Genomic DNA, 16,054 nt, shown 5'->3' with positions numbered 1-16,054 from the left:
ATGGTGATGAAGACAGAAACTCAATGGCTGGAAGGATTTAATCATAAAAAGCTGGTGTTATTGGATAAGTTATTCGAAATTGAAGTAAGGCATCAGGACTGGATAAGATGCATCTGAGCGCATTGAAGGAAGTAAGAGTGGAAATTGCAGATCCACTGATGATTGGTTTTCGATCTTCCCTGGATTTGGGGTGGTGCCAGAGGTTTGGAGAGTTGTTGATAAAGCATATTATTTTAGAGTTCATTAATACGTGGATAAAGTGCAAGATCAGCAAGTTTATGATGCACTTACCTAAGATCCTAGTTCTGAGTTGGAGTATTGTGAACCATTCTGGGTGCCTCATTACAGGAAGGATGTGAATGCATTGGAGAGAGTGCAGAAGAAAATGAGAATGCTTCCAGGGATAACACACTTCGGATATGAGGAAAGATCAAACATATTGGGACTGTTTTACTTGGAGAGTACATTTGATAGAAGTTATTTTAATCATAAGTAGCTGGACAGAGTAGACAAGGAGAAACTTCTCACTTGTAAAATGATTAAAAATCAAAGGGTACCATTTTAGCTTCTTTTTCAAAAGAAGACGATGTGAGGGAAGAAAACCGATTGTTTTCATACAGCAAGTAATGTCTGGAATGCATTGTCTGGAGTGTGCTGGGCAGGGGATCAATTAAGGTATTCTGGAGGGCATTGATGGTTATTTAAATGGAAAAAATATGCAATTACGAGTAAAAGGCAGGAGATTAGCACCATGTTAAAATGCCCAAATGGCCTCCATTTGCACTGAACAAATCTGTGAGATTCAGGCTCAGGGACTGCAAGCAACAAATCTCATGAATTATCCATGAATTAAAAATGACAATTGTTTTACAGCATCATAGAGTACTACAGCACAGAAAAAGACCCTTTGGCCCATTGTGGTTGAAAACAACCACCTAACTATTCTAGTCCCATTTGCCAGTATTTCTGCAACTATCATCGTTACAGGTGATGAGTTCTAGATTCCCACCATTATCTGATGGGAATATTTTTCCACACATCACCTCTAAACCTTCTCCCCCTTCTGTTGCATCTATGGCCCCAGTCATTGATCCCTCCAGCAAGGAGGAAAGTTTCTTCCTGGCTGCCCAATCTGATTTTAAACATCGTTGCAGCATAATTGATACATCATGTTCCTTTTCAGTTTCCTCTGCTCCGAGGAAAACAACCCAGTTCATCCAATCTGTCTTCAAACCTGCAAATCCCCAGCCCAGGCAACACCCTAATAAATTTACTCCGCACCCTTTACAGTGCTATCACAACCCACCTATAATGTGGATTTGAGAACTACGCACAATAGTCACTGGACTAACCAATGTTTTAAATGGTTTCAATATAATCTCCCTTCTTTTAAACTCTGTGCCTCAACAAATAAAGGCAAGTTTACCATTTGCCTTTTTAACCACTTTATCCACCTACCCTATATCTTAAGGCCCCACTGATCATTGATGCTTCCTGGACTCCTATGGTTCTTCATATTATTCCTTTGCTTTGTTGATCCTGCTCACATGCATCACTTCACATTAATTGAATTGAATTTCAATTGCCACTGACCAGCCCATCCATATCTGTGTGTTAAGACTATCCTCCTCACTGTTCACCATCCTACCAATTTTTGCAACATCTGCAAACTTATTCAAGTCTAAATTATTTATGTACATCACAAACAGCAAGAGCCTCAACACTGACCGCCTTGGGACTCCACTAGATGCAGATTTCATGCATCGCCCTCAGCTTCCTGCCATTGTCAACTGTGGTTTCAAATTGCCAAATTTCCATGCATCCTTATCTTTATCAGTTTCCCATGCAGGACAAAATGGAAGCCTTGCTGAATTTCATGTAAACTACATCAAAAGCATTGGGCTCTTTACACACCTGGTTGCCTCTTTGAAAAATTCAATCAGTTGGTCAGACATGACCTCCATTTTAAAAAAAAAAAACCATGCCAACTGTCGAAGAGTCATACACCACAGAAACAGTTTCTATGGTCCAACTCGTCCACGCTGACCAAGTTTCCCAAACTAAATAAGTTCCGTTTGCCTGTGTTTGGCCCATATCCCTTTAAATTTTTCCTATTCATGTACTTGTCCAAATGTCTTAAATTTTGTAATTGTACCTGCATGTACCACTTCCTCTGGCAGTTCATTCCACATGCAAATCTTTCTCTGTGTGAAAAAAATTGTCCCTCAGGTCCCTTTTAAATCTTTAACTTCTTACCTTAAAAATATGCCCTTGAGTTTTGAATTCCATGACCCTACAGAAAAGATCTTTGCTATTCACCTTATCTATGCTCCTCATGATTTTAAAGACTTCTGTAAGGTCACCCCTCAACTTTCTACGCTCCCGTAAAAAAAGTCCCAGCCTATTCACTCTCTCCTTATAACTCAAACTTGCCAGTTTAATAATATCCTTCCAATAGTAGGGTGACCATAACTGTACACAGTGCTCCAAAAGTTGCCTTACCAATGTCTTGTATGACCTCAACGTGACGTCAATTACTGTACTCGGTGATATAAGCAATGATGGCAAATGTGCCAAACGGCACCTTTATTATACTGTCTACCTGTAACATAATCTTGATCAGTCCCTGGTTCTCTAAATGTAGATTAATTGTCCCTCAGAATTGCTTCCAATAGTTGTCTCACCACAGAAGTTAGACTGACCAATCTGTATTTTCCTGGTTTGTTCCTTGTTCCCTTCTTGAACACTGATACCATATTGGCTGTCCTCCATTGTCCAGTACCTCTCCCTATCATCAGGGTGGAATTAAAAATGTTTGCAAGTGCCCCTGCTATTTTCTGCCTTGCCTCAATCAATGACCTGGGATACTTTGCATCCATCCCTGGTGATTTATCTACTTCTAAGTCTGCCAGACAACTTGGAACCTCCTCTCTGTTTATACTAATTTTTAAAAATTTTATCACAAGACCTCCCTGATTTCTATAACCATATCTTCCTTCTCACTAATGCACCATCCCAAAGTATTCATTTATAACCATACCTATGTCCTCTACCTCCACATACATATTACTGTTGTGGTTCTTAATGGCCCCTACTCTTTCCTCCTTTACATTTTATCCCAATATGCTTGTGAAATGACTCGGGATTTTCTTTATTTTGCCAGTTGGTATTCTTTCATCTTGCCTTTTAGCTCTCCGAATCTCCTGTTTTAAGTTCCTTCCTGCACATTCTATACCCCTCTAGGGCTTCTGCTGTTTTAATCCCTCGTTTTCTGCCATAAACCTGCCTTCTTTTCTTAATCTAATGCTGTGTATTCCTTGATGTACAGTGTTCACAGGATTTGATGGTCCCACCGTTTTTCCTTTAGTGGAACAGGTTGGCCCTGTACACTTCATATTTCCTTCTTGAATCCAACCCACTGTTCTGAGAAAGATTTGCTGGAAGTGTCTGTTCCCAATCCACTCTGGCCAAATCATGTGATCTCATTAAAATCAGCCCCATGCCCCCAGCAGCCCCCTCTCCCCCAGGCATGATCTCAGGCGCATGCTTGTCTTTGTACATAGCAATCCTGAATCTAACAGGTGTTATGATTGCTGTCTGCAAAATGTGCCGTCACTGATTCTTCAACCACTTGCCTGGCTTTGTTACATAAAATTAAGTCCTGTCTCTTGTCGAGCCTTCTACACACTGATTTAAAAAATTTCCTGGATGCCTTTTAAGCATTTCTCTCCCTCTTAAATTTTCATACCATGATTACTCTAGTTAATGTTGGGTAAGTTGAAATTTCGTACAATCACTAACCTATTACTTTTTACACTTAACTGAAATTTACATACACATTCTATTTCTTTCAGACTGTTTGTTTGCTTCAATATGATTGCTCCTTTTTGATTTTTAAGTTCAATCCAAGGCTTCCTTTGAGGAACCTTTTAGGAAGATGTCATCCCCTCTACTATTGTGATAGATTCCCTGATCAAAATTGCAACATTTTCTTCTTTTATCTCCTTTCCAATCTTGCATGAAGACCCTGAATCCTGGAATACTGAGCGGCTAATCCAGGCCCCTTCTTAACTTTGTCTTATAAACAGCAGTGACGTCATACACGTTTTAATTTGTGCCATCAACTACTCAGTCTTGTTTGTCAGATTATTTTCAATAAAATAATTACCATCCAACCATGCCACACTCCTTTGTGCCTTAGCTGATCTACAATGTCTCTGCCTTTCTGACTTGATTGTTGCCTCTTCTAATTCTGACCATTCATCTTTGTTGATTCCCTCTCTTTGAATCCAGTTATTATCTTATTTAAGCTATTAACTATAATTAATGATCAATTAATAATTACAACAGTAATTGATTCTTGCTGAAATTTGTTATTAGTCTCGCCGTAAAAACTCTTGAAAATGTTACTCCATATTGAATGAAGCATTACTAGGTATTTTAGCAGATATGCTAACTTTGTAATTACACCAGAACAACCACATATCTTGTAAAGTTTTATAAAACATTAAAATTAAAATATTATAAAATTATTTAAAATATTACTCACCATAATTCTTTTCAGTCGAAGTTTGCCACATTTCAACTTCTCACTAAATGCTACACATATATCATTCAACTCCCATAATGTATACATATAACTTTCATTTTGTCCTTTGCTAAATTTTATTGGAAGTGAATGATCAATACATTTTATTTGCTGTATTTCTATCTGTGAGACTACTCCATTATGCTGACCTTGCTCGATGACATAATTGTACCTGGATTCTTGAGGATTTCTTTGCTTTGATATCAGATTCAAACTAATACATGAAAGGAGAAATCCATGTCACTGAAGTTGTTGGATTCTTCTGGGCAGTCACTGACAAATAGGTTATTGACAATTACTTTTGTTTTCCTACTGCCTGCATATTCTGTACGCTGTACACAGTTTTTGAAGTTTCATTTAAATTCATAATAATTTATCAATTTTTGATGGAAGGTCATCACCATGAAATTTGAACCATCATTCTTTCCCACATTCATTGGAATAAGGCTATTAAGTGTTTCCAGCATTTTCTGTTTTTATATTTTGGCTTAGTAACTTTGAAATTAGTTGATTCATTTATCTACCAAGATTTTTGCTTTTGGGGCAGGAGCACAGAGGTAAGAGTTTTTTGCTGTGGATTTTTGAGCCTTAGCAGAGCTAAATAAGCTGCGATGTGAAGGGATGCAGTCTGGAATGTAGACATACTATAGAACACACACATGTACATACGTACACTCATGTATGCACACACCCCCACGCACATTTGTGTGCCCACGCACATTTACACTTCCCCACATGTGCACATGCCACGCTTGTGCACAGTCCACACTTGTGTGCACACGCCTCACTCGTATGCACACATCTCCAAACATGTGCACACCCCCTGCGCATGTACACATCCCCACACATACACACTCACATGCATGCACACACTGACATGCACACACTCACATACATCCCACATGCAGACATTTTGAACAACATTAAATATAACCAAGTTCCAATTCCTGTTAACACAAAACATTAAAGCTTTGAAACGTGTCATGATGAATAGTAAAATGATTGATTCCCACACACAACCTGGCCCAATCTTTAATGATAAATATTGCATAATACAACCCTGACATCTAGGCTACCGTGTGGAAATTTGCCTTGATATGTCCTGTACACACACAGGAGGCCAGATCCGACCCAATCAATTACTGCCTCTTCAGTTTACTCTTGATCATCAGTCAAGTAATGGAAGGTGTTATCAACAGTGCTACCAAGCAGCACCTGTTTAGTTCACTGACAACCATGTTGGGTTCAGTCAGGACCACTCAGCTCCTGACCTCGTTACAGCTTTTGGTTCAAATGTGGACAACAGAGCTGACCTCTAGAGGTGTGAGTGACTGCCCCTGATGTCAAGGCTGCATTTGACCATGTGTGCCATCCAGAAGCCCTAGCAAAACTGGAATCAATGGGGATCTGGGGCAAACCCTTCACTGATCGGAGAGTTTGGATTCAAACCTGGCATAGTGGGAGATGGATTTAGTTGTTGAAAGCCAGTCATTTCAGGATATCGCTGCAGATGTCCTAAGTGAAACCATCTTCAACTACATCACTAATGACTTCCCCTCCATCATAAAACAGAAGTGGGAATGTTTGATAAGTGCATAATGCTCGGCACCATTTACGACTCCTCAAATACTGAAGCAGACCATGTTCAAATGCAACAAGATCTGGATGATATCCTGGATTGTGTTGAAAAGTGGCAAGTAACATTCACTAGAGAAATGACAATCCATGACCATCACCAACAAGTGACAATCTAACCATCTTTCTTGACATTCAGTTGTATTACCATCACTGAATCCTCCAATATCAACATCAAAGGGGTTATCATTGACCAGAAACTCAGCTGGACTTGCTAAATAAATACAATGGCTACAGAAGCAGGTCAGAGTTTAGGAACACTGCAATGAGTAACTCTCTTCTTGAGTCTGCAGAGCCTGTTCACAATCATACAGGGCCCAAGTCAGGACTGTGACGGAATGCTGCCCCCGCCCCGCCGTCCTTGCCTGGATGAGTGCCGCTCTAACAACATTCAAGGATCTTGACACCATCCAGACAAAACAGCCTGTTTGATTGGCACCACATTCACAAACATCCACTCCCTCCACCACTGACACTCAGTAGCTGCAGTGTGAATTATTTTCAAGATGCATGGCAGAAACAGCATTTTTGTTTTTGTATGTAGGTGAATCTTTAACTACTTCAGAAACTATATCTATGACAATTTGAATGATCTTGACTAAAACCTGCTATTAATATTGATTTAATTAGTGAATCTCTCATTATTTAATGTAATATGAAATGTTCTTCTCCATATTCTATCTCTGTTCTGTTACTGTCAGTCTGCAGAGCTACTACTGTTCGACTTCTGAAGACGAGATTAAACAAATATTTTCCCAAGATCTCAAACTACTGTTGGCCAAATTCTGCTGCTAATGCCACGGACAGCCATTGGCCATTTCGTGCTGTTCAGTCACAGACCTCCCTAACACACTTACCCCTCATCCACTCCCCCCACCCACCCAAACCCCCTTTTGGTAAGGGCTGCCAACCACTTTTGCAATTTGCCATCTGGAATTTCTTGCCTCATTTGTGCTCACCACATGAATCCTAGTTGTTTAGATCAAAACAAATGCCCAGTGTGGATATCTTTCAGATTTAACTGATCTAAGCAACATTCCAGCACCTGGATACCTGAAATGTTGATGTCTTATAGAACATAGAACATTATAGCACAGTGCAGGCCCTTCGGCCCTCGATGTTGTGCCGACCTGTCATACCGATCTCAAGCCCATCTAACCTACACTATCCCATGTACGTCCATATGCTTGTCCAATGACAACTTAAATGTACCTAAAGTGGGCAAATCCACTACCATTGCAGGTAAAACGTTCCATTGCCTTACTACTCTCTGAGTAAAGAAACTACCTCTGACATCTGTCCTATATCTTTCACCCCTCAATTTAAAGCTGTGCCCCCTCGTGCTCGCCGTCACCATCCTAGGAAAAAGGCTCTCCCTCTCCACCCTATCTAACCCTCTGATTATTTTATATGTTTCAATTAAGTCACCTCTCAACCTTCTTCTCTCTAATGAAAACAGCCTCAAGTCCCTCAGCCTTTCCTCGTAAGGCCTTCCCTCCATACCAGGCAACCACCTAGTAAATCTCCTCTGCACCCTTTCCAAAGCTTCCACTTCCTTCTTATAATGCGGTGACCAGAACTGTACACAATACTCCAAGTGCGGCCGCACCAGAGTTTTGTACAGCTTCACCATAACCTCTTGGTTCCAGAACTCGATCCCTCTATTAATAAAAGCTAAAACACTGTATGCCTTCTTAACAGCCCTGTCAACCTGGGTGGCAACTTTCAAGGATCTGTGTACATGGACACCGAGCTCTCTCTGCTCATCTACACTGCTAAGAATCTTACCATTAGCCCTGTACTTTGCCTTCCGGTTACTCCTACCAAAGTGCATCACCTCACACTTGCCTGCATTAAACTCCATTTGCCACCTCTCAGCCCAGCTCTGCAGCTTATCTATGTCTCTCTGCAACCTACAGCATCCTTCGTCACTATCCACAACTCCACCGACCTTAGTGTCGTCTGCAAATTTACTAACGCATCCTTCTACGCCCTCATCCAGGTCAGTTATAAAAATGACAAACAGCAGTGGACCCAACACCGACCCTTGCGGTACACCACTAGTAACTGGTCTCCAGGATGAACATTTCCCATCAACTACCACCCTCTGTCTTCTTTCAGCAAGCCAATTTCCGATCCAAACTGCTATATCTCCCACAATTCCATTCCTCCGCATTTTGTACAATAGCCTATCGTGGGGAACCTTATCGAACGCCTTGCTGAAATCCATATACACCACATCAACCGGTTTACTCTCATCTACCTGTTTGGTCACCTTCTCAAAGAACTCAATAAGGTTTGTGAGGCACGACCTTCCCTTCACAAAACTGTGCTGACTATCCCTAATCAATTTATTCTTTTCTAGATGATTATAAATCCTATCCCTTATAACCTTTTCCAACACTTTACCAACAACTGAGGTAAGGCTCACTGGTCTATAATTACCAGCGTTGTCTCTACTCCCCTTCTTGAACAGGGGAACCACATTTGCTATCCTCCAGTCATCTGGCACTATTCCTGTAGACAATGACGAGTTAAAGATCAATGCCAAAGGCTCGGCAATCTCCTCCCTGGCTTCCCAGAGGATCCGTGGACAAATCCCATCCGGCCCAGGGGACTTATCTATCTTCATCTTCTGAAGGATTTCTAATACCTCTTCTGTGTGAACCTCAATCCCACCTAGTCTAGTCACCTGTATCTCAGTATTCTCCTCGACAACATTGTTGTTTTCTAGAGTGAATACTGTTAACAAATATTCATTTCGCGCTTCCCCTTTCTCATCTGACTCCACACACAACTTACCACTACTATCCTTGATTGGGCCTAATCTTACTTTGGTCATTCTTTTATTCCTTAAATACCCATAGAAAGCCTTAGGGTTTACCCTGATCCTATCCGCCAACAACTTCTCATGTCTCCTCCTGGCTCTTCTGAGCTCTCTCTTTAGGTCTTTCCTGTCTGCCGTCAAGTGCCCTAACTGAGTCTTCATATCTCATCCTGACATAAGCCGCCTTCTTCCTCTTGACCAGAGATTCCACCTCCTTCGTAAACCACGGCTCCTGCACTCTACAGCTTCCTCCCTGCCTGACAGGTACATATTTATCTAGGACACACAGGAGCTTTTCCGTGAATAAGCTCCACATTTCTAATGTGCCCATCCCCTGCAGTTTCCTTCCCCATTCAATGCTCCCTCAATCTTGCCTAATTTCATTGTAATTGCCTAATTTCATTGTAATTGCCTTTCCCCCAGCTATAACTCTTGCCCAGTGGTATACACCTATCCCTTTCCATCCCTAAAGTAAACATAACAGAATTGTGATCGCTATCACCAAAAAGTGCTCACCTACTTCCAAATCTAACACCTGGCGGGGCTCATTACCCAGTACCAAATCTAATGTGGCTTCACCCCTTGTTGGCCTATCTACATACTGTGTCAGGAAGCCCTCCTACACACACTGGTCAAAAACTGACCCATCTATAGTACTCGAACTATAGTGTTCCCAGTCAATATCTGCAAAGTTGAAGTCCCCCATGACAACTACCCTGTCTCTCTTGCTCCTAGCGAGAATCATTTTTACTATCCTTTCCTCTACATCTCTGGAACTATTCGGAGGCCTATAGAAAACTCCCAACAGGGTGACCTCTCCTTTCCTGTTTCTAACCTCAGCCCATTCTACATCAGTTGACAAGTCCCCAAACATCCTTTCTGCAACTGTAATACTGTCCTTGACCAACAATGCCACACCTCCTCCCCTTTTACCATCTTCTCAGTTCTTACTGAAACATCTAAATCCCGGAACCTGCAACAACCATTCCTGCCCCTGCTGTATCCATGTCTCCGAAATGGCCACAACGTGGAAGTCCCAGGTACTAATCCATGCTGCAAGCTCACCCACCTTATTCCGATGCTCCTGGCATTGAAGTAGACACACTTCAATCCAACTTCTTGTTTGCTGGTGCCATTTTGCTTCCCTGAAACTTTATTTCAGACCATCCTACTCTCAACCTTTTCTGTAGTCGAACTACAATGCATTGCATCATCATACAATATCTCTTCATTTAACTGTATTGTTCCATTAACTAGACACTCTCTCAGGAGTGGGCATTTCAATTCTCTTGGGGTTGTAGGAGAGGAAAGAGCACCTAGTGTGGTCGAAGCAAGGAGGAAAACACAGATACTGGCACCCACCGGTGTTGGAGGTCCTCCCTACTTCCTAATTTATCCCTTTGGTCGATCTGTTAAGTATTCACTTGCTTCCTGCTTTTTGAACTACACCCACTTTTTACTTTCTGACAGTTCCCTGTTGATGAAGTTTCCATTAAATTAGATGCTTTCTTTATCACTAGCAGCATGTTTTTACTTAATTCAGCTACTTGGGCTCAATATTTCCCAGGAATCTGCTTTCCTGCTATTAGGCTTTCCTATGCACTTACCACCGCTCATGTAGTGCAGGTGTTCCCTTGTAATATTCATTGATCCGTTTACAAATAACTCTGGATACGGGCTCTAAAACACTCCATCTCCTTGTAATGGTTTCTGTCCCACAGTTGTGCTCATTCCCTTCCCTCATCATCAATCCTGATAGGTTTTGTACTTTAATTTCCCGTACTTGTTTTAAGATCAGGAATAGGAAACAAACTTACACTTCTTTCTGAATTTCATCTGAAGCAACTATAACCCTCCTTAGATATGGAGACCAGTATTCCAGGTTTGTTCTCACCAATGCCATTTACAGCTGTAGTAAGATTTCTCTCCTTCTATACCCCATCTTCCATGAAATAAAGGCTAACTTTTCATGTGCATTATGAATGACCTCATCACCAAAAATGGATAGGGATAATCTATTTGTCCCTTTTGCTAACTGGTTGTTAGACAATGGTATTTCAAACGTTAATAGCCAATTTCAACCAAACTCAGAACACAGGCACAGTATGACCCAAGGGAGAACTCATTAGATTCAAGTTGGAGATAATCAAGATTGGTAATGTGAAGAAGAAAAGTAGTAAATGAGATCTGAAGAAAGATGAAACAAAGTCAAACATCAAATAGCATCATAATGAAGAATAATGCTTCAAACAAAGCATAGGAATAAATGGTTTCAGAGATAGTCGGAACTGCCGATGCTGGAGAATCTGAGATAACCAGGTGTACAGCAGGATGATCACAGGCCGAGCAGGAAGGCTGATGTTTCAGGCCTAGACCCTTCTTCAGAAAATTGCCCTTCCTGCTCCTCTGCTGCTTGGCTTGCTGTGTTCATCCAGCTCCACACTTTGTTATCCTTCATCAGTTTTCTCAGATTTTGCAACATGTAATCAGATAATTTTGTTTGAAGAGAACTGCAGTTTCAAAATTCCAATTCCCCTATTACTTGGATACTTTCACACCAATGTGCACTTATGATGAGCAAATCTTATCATCCAGAATTAAAGATTCACACATGTTAAAACAGTATTTGGAAGTTCACTCTGGCCAGAAAATGAAATTCCAAACATGTAGTTTAAACATAGAGTTTCTAAAATTAAAATTTACCTAGACCACTTTCTTGAATCCAAGCCATACAGTACATTAATTTCAGGAAAGAGCAAAAAGTCATATCTTTTAACTTAATTTTACCTCTTCAATTGGCTTTAATTAATTATAGTCAATTCCAAGAGGTAAACCTTTACCAAGATTTAAGAGCCAAATTTTAAATCAACATTTCTTCACAGATTTTTCCAACCGTATATGTTCCACACTGATACTGGCACACACCAGACGCTCAAATCACCATATGATCCCAAATTACAAACTAAACTCAAATGTATTCCTAGATCTCGAGCTCTGGGAGACACAACACACAAATTACTCAAGACAATGCTTAACTACCAACAAATGAGGATGTATCTGAACAAGACCACAAAGAGTTAACACTAAATAGAAGAGCTAACCAGTACTCAGCCAGACAGGAAGAAGTTATTGCCTTGGGGTCAAATACAAAAACTGGTCTCTTTCTTTCTCTCTCTCTTTCTCTTTCTCTCTCTCTCTCTCTCTCTCTCTCGCTCTCTCTCTCTCTCTCTCTCTCTCTCTCTCTCTGTCTTTGGGGCTTTTCACAATGGACACTGTATTCAAGTACATTCCTGCCACACATTTGCCAGCTGCACCATGGTACCATGTTTACTAGATAACCCTATCTTTATCCTTGGGTGTCTTACTGTGTGTTCATTCACACCGCATTCCAATGTCTGCTAGTTGTGTGATAATAAAATGTGAGGCTGGATGAACACAGCAGGCCAAGCAGCATCTCAGGAGCACAAAAGCTGACGTTTCGGGCCTAGACCCTTCATCAGAGAGGGTCCAGGCCCGAAACGTCAGCTTTTGTGCTCCTGAGATGCTGCTTGGCCTGCTGTGTTCATCCAGCCTCACATTTTATTATCTTGGAATTCTCCGGCATCTGCAGTTCCCATTATCTCTGCTAGTTGTGTTATTGGTTCTTTATATGGTTGTATTTTGTACTGGTCAAATCTTGCTCATACTGGGAATGGGTCATAATTTCACTTCACTGTCGGACCTGCCCCATAAGGACCAGGGACCACCTGACTCGTTCTTTTTCCTGCAAATGAGTCCTTTCTCCCCAGACACTTAATGTTGGCCAGACACCACTGTCCAGTGGAGGTATGGTACTGTTGTCTGATCGTGGCACAGGCTTTGGGTAAAACTGTTGCTCCATGCAGTCTTTTAGGTTTTGGAGAATTTCATCAGGTGGGGTCTGCCCACTTTTAATAATTGTAGGCAACTCTTCTGGTCTTATCGTCAACCATTGCACCAGTTATTTATGGGTCTCGAACCGTAGGTTTTCTCAGCCGGGTCGGTAACAAATTGCAATGTCTGGCAATGTCAGAGCGCTGTATAAAAGTGGGGCTTCAAAAGGGGCATCTACCACTTGGAGAGTTTCAAGATTACGTGGAAGAGAGACCAAATCCAGACAATTGACTGAAAACTTTTTATAAGGAGGAATCCTTACCTTGGGGCCAATTAGCTCTTTTGTCCAAGATTTAGTCCTTTATTCCTCCGGTGATCCTGCTGACTATGCCAACTTGTAAGATATCATAATTCCTTAGTGACAGTATGAGTCTGATGGTAGATTCATTGAAACCTTTATTGCAACACAATTTCATTATTGGCTCAGACCTTCCTAGCAAAAAGGTGTGCACACAGTCTCAGAATGCCTTAATTTATACAGTTCAGTTAAGCTTGGAGCGCACACGCCTTCTTCTCCACACCGCACCCCCCCCCATGTTTATTATTGGTCATTGAGTTGTCCCCCTGTGATTGGATCTTTGGTACAGTATTTTATATAAGCACTTTGCCTCAGCAGTTTACTTGCTGTCATGTCCTGATTAGGCTGTTCAGTTCGTACACAGTTTAACTGTTGATTGTGACTTTCCGTCCTTAACCTGACGGAAATTCTGTGGCACTCAGTAACTTCGATGGTCAAAGCTCACGTATTCCCTATCAGGCAGGAAAGCTGGAGTTGATAATGGTGGAACAATCTTGTTGGGCTGAATAGCCCATTTCTACTTCTCTGCCTTATCACCTTATTGTCTTTATTGCCCTATGTAGCCTTTATGTGTTATTAATGATCCATTTCTCTTCACATAACAGTAAATCCAAAATAAACCTGTTCCTAGATATAATGGGAACTGCAGATGCTGGAGAATCCAAGATAACAAAGTGTGAAGCTGGATGAACACAGCAGGCCAAACAGCATCTCGGGAGCACAAAAGCTGGCGTTTCGGGCCTAGACCCTTCATCACCCTGATGAAGGGTCTAGGCCCGAAACGCCAGCTCTTGTGTTCCTGAAATGCTGTTTGGCCTGCCGTGTAATCCTGTTCCTAGTTGGTTTTTCAGTGCGGTGCTGCAGATATCCATTGAATATGCATTTGAGAAATTCATCCTCCACAGTGGTGCTGATTTGGTTAACCCAATCTTATATACAAATTGAAGTAGTCCATTTTTACTCTGTTTACTCATGTTACCTGGAAAGTGTCATAACAGTTGGTCAGGGGACTAATTTGATTACAGTGCAGTGAATTAGCCAGTCAGTCAGTTGCTTTTAATCACAAGATCACTTCTTGAAGATGATGTGCAACCCAGGATCTAGCCCAAAGAGGAATTTGAATAAACAGTTTAATTTCTGTGCCAAATAAATCTTAAGCCAAGTACATATAATTATTAAATGTGTCCAATACTCATCCAAGTCTCTATGTGATACCAATGACTGCATAGTATCTGACAGTACTTTATAGTCTGTGTTGTAGTTTGAGACTGCTCGTCACATAAAGTCCATCCATTGGCTACTGTAAGGCAGATGTGATGCTTGGAATTGAGTATTTTCATTTCGGTGAAGGCTGTCTCCAGCTTTGTGGAATCCAAGTAAGATTTCATTTTAAAACTATAGGATGATATAAAGCAGTTATTTTTCTCTTTAAAAGTCCCTGAAAACTCACTGTCCCTTGGTCTGACCTTCACATGTACAATATTAATATCATTTCACAGAGTAATTATCACCACATCAACTCCACTGCTTCAGAAGTCAAATACATTTTTCACCCTGAAGATTGTGAATCTTAAGGGAATTTCTGCTGTGGAAAAGCTCTGCTTGCTCGGTAATTAAATACAACCATGAGTAAGATGCAGAGATTATTGAAAACTAAAAGCATTGATAAATATGAGGATAGTGTGAGAAGATGTAGCATTTGCATGTAATCTGTGATTGTGCATGATCGAATTGAATGCAGAGCAGGTTCAATGGGTCATCCAACTTACTCCAACTTAAATAACTTACGCAAAATCTAACAAGTCAGAGCAACTGCAGTGTTTACTATTCAATAATGTAGCAAATAGATGTTGAAAGAAATGGGATGCTTGCGATCTGAAACAAAAACAGAAATTACTGGAGAAACTCAACAGGTCTGGCAACACGTGGGGAGAAAACAGATGAATGAAAGAATTTTTAAAAAGGTGAAAATTTTAAAAATATTACGTTGCTTGGCTGAGAGCCAGTGTGTGTCAGCAAACACAGGATGAAGAGTGAAATAAGATATAGGCCGCAAACCTTTGGATGAATTCAAGTTTATAGGGGCAGAATTTTGGCAGAATGTTTTGGAATAATCAATCCAGTAGTAACAAAGAAAAGAGTGAGAGTTTTAGCAGCAGCTGAGCTGAACAAAGTCAGCAGTGTTATGTGAATAGGTGATCTTAGTGTTTGCATGGATAGATTATCGAAAGCTTGCATTATGGTCAAATCTGGCAGAGATTGTGAACATTCTGAGGAAGGGTCTCTGGGCCTGAAGCATTAAACTCTGATTCCTCTCTAAGTTGCTGCCAGACCTGCTGGGTTTTTCTAACAATCTCTGCTTTTGTTTCTGATTTCCATTAATCACAGGTTTTTTTTTTGTTGAGAGGTTGGATTAGTCACAGTCTGTTGTCGGGATGAGGGATAATGTTGATGGTTAGAAAATCACTTCTAGAATCAAGTCTGATAGCAATACCTTCAAATCCTCTGAATCTTTCATTGTAGGAAATTTCATGCATTATGAAAGATCAGAGAAGCCTTTTGATTATGTTCCAATATTGGAGGATTCCATTACAGTTTAGGTCGGTGTCTGCTTAAGAAATGTTCCAGTTCATCATTTCGTGAATAAAAATTTTCTACATATTTCAAATCTTATTCACTCCCAGATCTAAGCATCCATTTACGGACTTTTAAACTTTCATGAACACAGTTACTTAATAGGTATAGTACTTTGCATAGCTGAGCTGTGACATTGTTTCTAGGAATAACGTTGAAA

General features: G+C 40.8%; 1 protein-coding gene across 2 annotated transcripts in view; it reads left to right on the top strand.

Annotated features, from left to right (window-relative positions):
• Positions 1-16,054, top strand: part of man2a1 (mannosidase, alpha, class 2A, member 1) — a 163,548-nt gene that overhangs the window by 36,287 nt on the left and 111,207 nt on the right. The gene's annotated exons all lie outside the window — the stretch shown is intronic.

The sequence above is a fragment of the Stegostoma tigrinum genome, chromosome 3, assembly GCF_030684315.1.
Source record: "Stegostoma tigrinum isolate sSteTig4 chromosome 3, sSteTig4.hap1, whole genome shotgun sequence".
NCBI lineage: Eukaryota > Metazoa > Chordata > Chondrichthyes > Orectolobiformes > Stegostomatidae > Stegostoma > Stegostoma tigrinum.
This window is presented reverse-complemented; position numbering and strand designations above follow the sequence as displayed.